This window comes from Mchenga conophoros, linkage group LG14 (assembly GCF_057382185.1).
Source record: "Mchenga conophoros isolate Kocher_MC1m ecotype Shallow Benthic linkage group LG14, M_conophoros_male_GT1.1, whole genome shotgun sequence".
Lineage (NCBI taxonomy): Eukaryota > Metazoa > Chordata > Actinopteri > Cichliformes > Cichlidae > Mchenga > Mchenga conophoros.
In genome coordinates, this window is record NC_140539.1 from 1,296,988 (window position 1) to 1,307,990 (window position 11,003).

Sequence of the window (11,003 nt, forward strand, 5' to 3'; positions counted from 1 at the left end):
GACAGTAGTTCCAGATTTGGTGTGCAGGAGCGTGTGAGAGGAACAACGTTCGCACTGTTGCACCAGTTGTTGTTCACCATTAAACACACGCCGCCTCCCCTTGACTTCTCCGAGTCCCGTGTCCTGTCCATGCGGTGAACCGAGAAGAACTCGGCCGGCTGGATGGCGTGGTCCGGCACCGCTGGGTTCAGCCATGTCTCGGTGAAGCAGAGGAGATTGCAGTCCCGAATGTCTCTCTGGAACTTTATCCTGGCCCTGAGGTCGTCAAGCTTGTTCTCCAGTGACTGGACGTTGGCGAGCAGGATGCTAGGCAGAGGTGTGCGGTGTGCACGAGCTCTCAGCCTGTTCCTGACGCCGGCTCGCTTCCCTCTAGGCCGCCGCCGCTTCCCTTTGTTCTCCCTCGAGATCTCACTCGGCCAGCTCGGATCTGGAGTTAAAAACTTCGAATTGTGAGTACATTGTATACCAATAGAAACAAGAGTGTCACTGTCATACCTAATGTACCCAATGGTGATGATTTTGCCGATTTAGAAACGCTGAAAACTAACTTAAAAAAACAAAGACAAAGAAAAAGTGGTCGGAGCAGTCGTGACGGCAGCCGACCTCACCGGCGCCATCTAACATGTACTGTCATATCAGTAACCAGACACAACAGGGGAAATGTCTCTTTATTCCACATGCCTGAAAGAAAAGAAATATTGGCTAAAATGTAGGATTTTGAAATCTTGAAATATGGATATCAGTCTCATAAAAACCGGCACCACCATAAACGCTAACATTTAACATGGGGTGTTAAGATGTCCACTCCTAGAAGATTGTGCCATCATGTTCAAACTGCCACTGTGCTCAGCTTCTGGCTACTTTCCCTACTAAGAAGTAGGGGTGCACTTACTGTTTCACAGGCACACAGAGTCCTGTAAAACCACTGATTTATTTCACCAGACTGTATGCTGTGGGCTCAATATTTGTCTTCTTGGTTAGAATTACTGAACACTACTAGAGTTCAAAATGATAATACTAGTAAGAATAATCCTTATTTCAATTTATACCAGGCCTTGGTGCAGGCTTCAGTTTGAAAAAAGCCGTTTTAGGTGCATGCACAAAGACAATGTTGGAATACAGAGCAGAGCAGTCATAGTTGCTTAAGTAACATCATTTCCTTTATTCTTATAAAAGGCTCTTCATCAATGCCTTGTTCTACTTATTTCCTCATTTAGAAACGAGCCTAATGTGATATTCTTAAAATCTAAGATGGTAAAAATCTGTCTGTTACAATAAGGACGCTGCGCCCATTTTAGATCCCAGCTCCTTGTTGTATCACATTGATTTATTTTCAATCTGAAATGTTGTGATTGCCAATAATCAATAATAATTTGCAGATATCATTTTGCAGTATGTTTTTGCATTCATATTACACAACATTCGTGGGGACAGGCTTATTAACAAAGTCTTTAAAGAGCAGAGATAGCATCAGTGATGAGAAACAGCCCATGGGCTGAACTGACAACTGAGACAAAGACAAATAACTGTTCATGAACAGGTGGCTGACTTTCTCTGTTTTGCTCACTGCTCACTCTTTTCATCTTTCATGTTTCAGTCATACCCCCCCCCCCCCCGCCCCCCCACCCCTTTGGTTTCACTCAGTCTTTGAGGCCTGTGCTGTCTGAGTCCACACCGCTGTCCACAGCCAATAACTCTTTATAAACAGTCAGAAAGCCACACTATCCCCTCTGCCATCCTCAAACCTCTTTGCATCAGCTGTTCTCATTAAACTACACTTTGCATCATTCACTGCACACATACAGGATCCAACAACACACAATAATGACAACAATGGACTTGTTGGACCTGCCATGACACACGTGTAGTTTCAGAGTGTGAGTTTGAACATTTTCTCTGTCTTTTCTGTCTTTGTATTGTTATTAATATGATTTGTATGGATTTTAGTTGGAGCTTGGTGTTTAGTTTACAATGTAAAATTCTACACGTTTTCATTTCCAGGAAAAAACAGTAAGTAGGATGTAAATGTTTACGTCTGTGGAAACAGCATCGTGGTGCTGAAATGCACGACTTCCAGTTTTCTTTCTTATTGAGTAGAAACAGAAAAGTAAGACAGGATTAGGTAGAACTGAACTTCTTAGTTTGAACTATTACGGACGAAGCAGATGGCACTGACTGCTACTAAAATAAAAATAGTTTTTTTTGCAGCGTGTTGCTATTCAGTGAACTGTGAAGTACATGCAGGTGTTTCCCATTTGTGCTGCCAGATAGACTAAGTCAGACCGGTTTCAGGGTCATGCATAGCACTGTATTTAGCCTCCAGATTTTTACAGCTGACTGCACACCTTCATGCAGCAACACAATAGTGTAGTGTAATGCAATACTTTCTTTTTGCACTTTTTCTTTGTATTCTACTATCGTTTTTAGCTTTTAGTTGCATTAGATGGTGAATTAATAAATTATGGCTGAGTAAATAGTTCTTTGTTATGTATGCATACAAGCGTGTGTTTTTTTCTCATGACATATTTTGACCATTGTTCAGTAAACTTTAAAATAAAATATTCAAACATGTTTCCTGGTGTGGAATGAGCATTTGAGTGTGATATATCCATGTAAACAAGAAAAAAAATTTCTGCTATTTTAGGCCATTTAATAGACAAAAGCATGTCTTACAATTAAAATGATTTCTGATGAAGAGCTTTTTAAAAAGAAAAGTCCCTTGTGTCAGGCTCAAAGCTTTTTGTTGGGCAAAAGTATGAAAATAACCACAGAACGAGTAAATAATGCAATTTACTTCCTGTTCTGTCTGCGTTCTGAAAAACATGAAGCCAGTCAGAGATTTTGGTGCTTTAAAAAGAAAAGCATATAATTTATATAATATCTGTGACCTTTGAAGCTGACAAAATATATGTAATATTTACAACAGAATATAAATGTAATACAAATAAATGTGGTTCTGAGTTTGTACTCTGATTCAGTTTTGAGTGCTTGCAGTATAACCAGTGACTAAACTCCAAAAGAGGAAGTTAACCACAATGAACTGACTGTGAACACCATAACTGCCTGCTGCATCACAACTCTGAACACAGTCTGAGGTCGCAGAGGTTTTCTGGTCTGTTTTAAACATTTACCTCACACCTGCCTGGAACAGCTGTCCATGCACTATGTATGGAAATGAAGTAAACAATCCATTTACTTTAACAAGCACAGTTCATGTCAAACAAATACACTTCACTGTCACTCTGCTCAGCAGCAGTGATGCTTTTGATTCAGCCACTTGTAGCTGTTCACAGAGCAGCAGGAGCAGACGAGACGGGAAGCTGAGCGATTTCATCTCGCTAAATAAATAAAGAAATCAAATTCCCGCTGTCATGTTTGTTTGTGTGTATGATTTCAAGGTCACTTTGAGACAGCCAAATGACAATCTTGGCAAAATGCTGCAGTTTACAGGGAAGCGAGAGCCTGAAGGTGTTTGTTTTCAGCAGTGATGCTGTTTTCCAGGGAAAGCAAATATCGACTGGCTGGGAGGGGCAGGTATGGCAGCAGGAGGTACTGTGTTAGCTTTGCATTTAGCATCGGGTCATTTGACTGTAAAGACTCATATTGTGGCACAATCAGTTCTGGCATAAAAAGTTAACATTTCAAACTGTTTTATTGTATTTGTCTAATTTTACTTCCTGTTTCACCATGACTGTATCAAATACATAAATGGGAGTAATACAGTGATAATGTAATTTTGTGTCATTTCCTTTCAGTCTTTGTCTCATTATCTTGTTGTTAACAAAATATGACTCCGCTAATTTTTAATATTCTCAGTGTAATGTCTGTGAGGGTTCTCAGTCATCCAGGTCATCCCAGCCTAAGGAGCTTGGAAAGAAAAGCATCTGGAAGTCCAGACTAACCATTGCTGCCATTAAAAGTGATTGTGTTTTGTATTTTGCTGAAGTGAAATTCAGGGACCGTGGGTAATTTATGGGCTAAAACTAAGGGTCAAGCCAGGCCTAAACCTAAAGCAGTGTTCGAAGTGCCTGAGTCAAGACTGTAAACTAGATATAAAAGATGGCCACCATGAATACAGCCGTTGGTTCCCTCATTTAGAAGCTTCGGTATCAGGTAATGCAAGCAGGGTTTGTTAGCAGCTACATTCAGAACTGCATGGGTGCAGGCACAAATAAGTGGTGCTTTGTCTCATAGGATACCAGAACTTTACTCATCAAACCTTGCTTGTTAAGTGGTGTAGTGTGCCTTTAAATGTATGAGGGTTTTTTAAACTTCTGTGACCTCACTCTAGGGTTAGAACTGACTTTAGAGTCATGACCTTTTCTATTAATCTGTGGGGACATCCTCAGTTTTAGAGAACTGAACTTTTGATACTTTATGAGGCATTTCCAATACCAAAACTCTTCACGATATCAATAACTTGATGATAATCGTATTTTTTTTTTGCTTGCCCCTAACCCCACCTCTGCAAGCTTCTCTGCAGCCATCTCATTGGCTGAACGTTCTCTGATCAAATAGGCTGCCAGTGGCCGTCCTAGCCTGTTTGGCGCCCTGGGCGAACACTCCCTCTGCCCCCCCCCCCCTCCCAACACACATACACACACATAAAACATATTAAGGATTGTGGACGAAATTCACCAGAGAAACACACACACGTACATGAAGAGAGAGAGAGTATGCATTGTATGCAAACAGCTACCAAACAGCCATCATAATTCATCACACAATGAGAACAGGACAAATCAGCAATTTACCATTTCTTCTTCATTTCAACTGTAACGCACATCATTTCCTTAGGGATTAATAAAGTATTCTGATTCTGATTGGTTCAGGATGACCTGCCATTATCCAATCACACATCTGCTTACCTGCATCTTTTGCTCGTTTCTCCTCCTCTTTTTTCTCTTTTTTCTAAACGGAGCACCTGATGGCTTGATTGACTTTTGTCTTTTCTTGTCCATCTTCCACTGGTTTTAATTTTGCACTCCAGTATGAACACAAATCCCCCAACCCGAGGATCACCACAACATAACCTACACAGCAAAATCTCCAGTGTTAAATTAACACTAGAGAGTGTCTATATGGGTCCACACCTCTGAGTGTTAAATACAACACTGTTGAGTGTTAAATTAACACTTTTGACAGTGTTATATGTGTAAAAGTAACCTAGTCAGTTTTGAAGATTAACAAAGACTAACACTGAGCAGTGCTGATTTTCTAACACTGGAATATTTCTAACATTTTGAGTTATTTTCCAGTGTTAGAAAATCAGCACTGCTCAGTGTTAGTCTTTGTTAATCTTCAAAACTGACTAGGTTACTTTTACACATATAACACTGTCAAAAGTGTTAATTTAACACTGGAGATTTTGCTGTGTAACAGACCTACACCTTAGTTCACAGTGTTATGGCCCTGTCCATAATCTGTTTTGGTGGCTGTTGTTGTCTGTGCCTTTAAGTCTTTGCAGGTCCCGGAGTGGATGAGCTGACGGCTGCTGATTGGTCCCCTGGCCATGTGATCTTCTTCAAATCCCTCACCAGCAGTTGTCCCGGGGCAGCCACTGACAGCAGCAGCAGACCTGACCCTGGCCTCCAAAACCTGAGACTTTTGTGCCTGTTATTTTTGCGGCTTTTCTGAGTTTTGTATATAGTGTGTACATTAGTTTTCATTGTAAATAGCACTGCAACAGAAGGGGTGAGCTGCCGGATTGTAATTTTGCGCGACACTGGGGCTGCCCAGTCTCTCATTTTGGAAAGCGCGTTGCCTTTTTCAAGTAACTCGTTTTGTGGTGCTGATGCTCTCGTGTGGGGAGTGAAAATGAGTGTGTTACGAGCTCCGCTGCACAGAGTCTTCCTACAGTCGCCTCTCGTTTCGGGCCCGGTAACAGTTGGGGTGCGCGCTCGCTTGCCCGTGCAGGGGGTTACTATGATTCTGGGGAATGATCTAGCCAATGGAAAAGTTTTCCCGATCCCTGAAGTAATTGAAAACCCCGTCGATGATTTTGTTTTTGTTTCCGAGCCTGCTGCTGACAGTCTGCCCTCTGTTTTTCCTTGCACTGTTTTCTCCTGTTTATTTCAGTTAGGGAGTTAGGTGTAGCGCTTGTCTTTTGTTTGACTGAGGTTCTAGATAGCACCTCCTCCTGACTTAGCTTGTTTTGTTTGTTATTTTGGCCTTTGTTCACCCCGGAGCTTCATTTTTGCAGTGTAGAGAATAAATCACAATTCACTAAGAAATTGGTTTCCCTCTGTGTATGGTTTTGGGGACCAGGGCGGGACAGTCTTTTTAAAATGAGAGACTGGGCAGCCCCAGTGTCGCGCAAAATTACAATCAGCACGCGATCCTCCTCTATTCCAGTTAGTGAGACGAACCCTTGTGAAATGAAAGGTCGGTAACTGCTGTCAAGACTGTCATTTCCTGGTTCATCACTGACGGGATAAGGAGGAGAAACCGACTGAACAAAACCAACACTTTTTGGCTTTTTCAATGTGTGAGTTTGCTCTTTGCGACGGAGCGATGGACAATTGGCAATGAGATGGCCAGTATCATGGCAATAAAAGCATTCTCGGACAGTCATGGGGACCTGATCAGGGCGCGTTTGACGCTTAGGAGAAACCCTCAAACTCCTCGCAGGTTTAGACAACGGGGCACATTCACGGCGCACAGCTGAAAATGTAACGTGATGGGTCAACACAAACTCGTCTGCGAGAACTGCAGCTTTAGACAACGAATCCACCTTTTGCTCATTGATATATACAACAACATTCTCTGGAAGACACGTTTTGAATTCTTCCAGCAGGACCAATTCTCTTAGCTGAGGAAAGTCCTTCACTTTACTTGCAGCTAACCACTTATCAAACAAGAGTCTTCTCCCTGGCAAACTCTACATGTGTTTGGTTGGCAGATTTTTCACATGACCGAAACCTCTGGCGATATGCCTCTGGAACTAGCTCATAAGCCCTTAAAATAGTGGATTTCACAATTTCATAATCCAGGCTGTCATCAATAGACAAGCTCGCACACACTTCCTGTGCTTTCCCCACCAATTTACACTGCAGCAACAAACTCCACACATCCTTGGGCCATTTCAAAGTGGTTGCGATGCGTTCAAAGGCATTAAAGTAAGAGTCAACCTCACTTTCTCTGAAAGGTGGCACTAAAGCAATTTTCTTGCTTGCATCAAATTGGTCAGAGGAGAATGAATCAGAAGATTTACTCACAATTTTACTCACTGGGGTAGAGGTAACATTGCGTTGTCGGGAAGGATCCAGCTCCATATCCCTTATGCGGAGATGCATAAGCTCAACTTCTTTGGCTTTAGCCTCAAGCTCCACCTCTTTCAGGCGAAGGGAGAGCCCAAGATCCTCCGTAACCAATCCTGTTGATTGTCCGGCTGGGCTAACGTTTGGGACCTGAATGGCAGCAGGAGCCTCCGCCCCTGGCGACACCCGTCCACTGGCAGCTTGTGGGATGGTTGCAGCAGCTTCTGCTCCCGCATCCACCACCAAACCTCCAGTCGCCTCACCCGGCCGAGGTTTCGACTTCGCAAATACCCCCTTATCCACCAGCTGAGCTGTCAGGCACTGCTTAATTTCTGCCTTATTAGCATGTAAAGGCACACTAACATTAAACAAATCTGCCACCAACAACAAATCCGCCTTTGTGCATCGATCCAACTTATCCACGGTGGGTTGTAGTGCAAAATCATCCACGTCAAAAGTCATTGTGACTAGATCACCCCCAACACTACAAGAAAACTGCCAACCAAAAACTGCAGACAATCCACAAAACACAATGAGCAAAAAGAATGGCAAAAGAAAAAAGAGGACGAGCCCCCACTTTATGTTACGCCCCAGTCTAGGGGTACAGGAACGCAACATAAGTTTGAAAAGACTGCCCCCGCCCTGGTCCCCAAAACCATACACAGAGGGAAGACCAATTTCTTAGTGAATTGTGATTTATTCTCTACACTGCAAAAATGAAGCTCCAGGGTAACCAAAGGCTGATGAGATGGTCCCTCTTAGTACAGGATTTCAATCTGGAGATCCATCACAAAAAAGGGACAGAGAATGTACTGGCAGATGTGCTGTCACGTGGTTTTCGGAACCCCTAAGCGCCAAACATCTTTAGGGGAGATGTTTGGTCTTGGGAAGGGGGGTGTTATGGCCCTGTCCATAATCTGTTTTGGTGGCTGTTGTTGTCTGTGCCTTTAAGTCTTTGCAGGTCCCGGAGTGGATGAGCTGACGGCTGCTGATTGGTCCCCTGGCCATGTGATCTTCTTCAAATCCCTCACCAGCAGTTGTCCCGGGGCAGCCACTGACAGCAGCAGCAGACCTGACCCTGGCCTCCAAAACCTGAGACTTTTGTGCCTGTGATTTTTGCGGCTTTTCTGAGTTTTGTATATAGTGTGTACATTAGTTTTCATTGTAAATAGCACTGCAACAGAAGGGGTGAGCTGCCGGATTGTTTTTCCTTGCACTGTTTTCTCCTGTTTATTTCAGTTAGGGAGTTAGGTGTAGCGCTTGTCTTTTGTTTGATGTTTGATTTCACATAGGGTTCTAGATAGCACCTCCTCCTGACTTCATTTTTGCAGTGTAGAGAATAAATCACAATTCACTAAGGAATTGGTTTCCCTCTGTGTATGGTTTTGGGGACCAGGGCGGGGCAGTCTTTTCAAACTTATGTTGCGTTCCTGTACCCCTAGACTGGGGCGTAACAACAGATTCACTTTGTCTAAGGTTTACTTCTGGGATTTCACACAACCCAGGATTGAGACCGTGAATACATAATGGGCTTGGATTTACATCATTATGAAGCTCTTTCCACGGGTTGTGTGTGACGTTAAATCATCAAACTCTAAATTATACATTTTAAATTGTTATTGATCCTTTACCCCGAGTCCTAAAGTGTATATTTATTTTCTTACTCTTCTTATATTTATTGTTTGTTTCCTTGCACTGCTGTAGCTGGAGCCTCGTCGTCGCGTCTCTCTATATGCTGGACTGTCTGTAGCGGAGATGACAATAAAGTTTACTTTGACTTCAGCAGCGAGCAGGCGCACCGAGGGCTCTCGCTTTTTTTTGCGTATAGAATTTCGAAAAAACATCGGTGCAAATTATAAGTCTGTATCATGATGTCTGGTGTTTTCCTGTTTGTTGTTTTGTTTTTATTTTGTTTTATTTTGCGAGTTGGTTATTAGATGCTGCTCCAGCCAGCCAGTGAATCCCCCGCCGCCCCGCCCTCTCCTCTCTGCGCCACAAGCAGCAGGCGCACCTCGCAAACGGAGGGAGCCCTTACTCCCAGTAAATGGGCGATAGGAAACCGATCGGTGCCTGTACCATTCCCAGTATGCGCTGGCTGACGTCGGGGCAGCATGAGTACGAGCAATTATTATTTTTTTGCCGATGCCCGTGATGCCGCCCCCCACCAGGATGCCGCCCCGGGCAACCGCCCGTGTCGCCCATATCTAAAACCTCTACTGTAGGCTGCCATATAAAAAAAGGCAGCGTGGGCTAACTCTGATTACTGTAACTGTAAAATTGTTATAAGAGAAGAAGAACGTGATCGCATACACGATGAGCAGCACGTGCACGTGGTTTACACTGTGTAGTCAAGGGGAAAATACATTGCAGTTGATTCCAGCATATGTTGCTCAGGACATTAAACATTACTTTCTACTCATAGTAAATAAATTAAGCATTATCATTATCAATCAAACTTTGCTGTAATCCCAGCAGGTCAGCTGATCTCAGTGCCAGTCATACTCTTTCCCACCACATGCAAAATTCCTTGTAGGGCATCTTATTAAATCTGCTTTAGACTGCCCACAGCTGCCACACATCTGCAAGCTACTTTGCAACCCAAATCCACTTGTGCTGTGTCTGACTAACTGAAGGTGTTCCACCTTAAATGTGGCTGCAGGACACTTTTACTCCTTATCTTCCTGTCGAACACACTGAGGCATATTGAGAAACAAAAATAATACCCCCAAAGTATGCAGCCAGGATCCATTTAGAGTGGACGTCTTTTGAATCGCATATAATGTGACACGAACAGATAAGAGTACGCTGCTAGTGTAGAATGATGAAGAAACAGAGGAAAAAAGGTCGTCTCTGCCCCTTCAAGCAGGCAAGTCCTCCTGTTCACTGCAGACACCTTGATGTGATTCCTAACCAGCTCGTTAATGTCTGCTTGCCTCATTTGTTCTAGCCTCGGTTTTTAAAACAGGTTGTCTCTTCTCCAAGTCTTCTGGTTACACTGGAGGCTGGACTAACTCATGCCCTCATGCCCAAACAGGTCAGCACTGGCATATCTATTTACTTGATGTTTCATGGCAGCCAGACAGATCTGGCTACATTGGCTCCGCTGCACCAGTGAACCCAGAAATACGGGATTTACTTTCACCATGATGACAGTCATGTGAACAATTCCTGATCAAATCTTCACATGTTTCAAGAAATTCTATCCCTTTGACCTTAACCTTAGTATGTTTTGGGGGGAAAAAAAGGACAGCTTTGAAAAACAATTACTTGGGATGTAAATCAGTTTGACTGTGTTTATTTTGGAGTCAGGAGTTATTCTAATACTATCTTGTGGTTAATTTAACCTCACATGCTCCAGGGGGTGAGATAATGTCAGTGCGGGCTAAAAACTGGGAATATGGGAAATAACTGCAAAAAGTTTGTCAAAAGTTTCACAAGTTGTATCCAAGTTGTGAGAAAAGGGAAATGTGATTTTCTCACACTGCTAGAAATGCTGAAGAAAGACAGACTAGAATAGGATGCCATTCTCTATGACATACAGTATTCTATTACGCAATACAAATTATAGAGCAACTCCTTCATGTGGTACATGTAGAGACTGTCACATAAATAGTACCTGAAAGTAGAAGTGACATTATGTGTTCAGATTCATACATTCTTCTACACAGTCATGTTGGTGCATTCACTGTGCCTCTATGTGCAATCATATAACCGCCTCAACCATATGAATGTAGCACTGTGCTT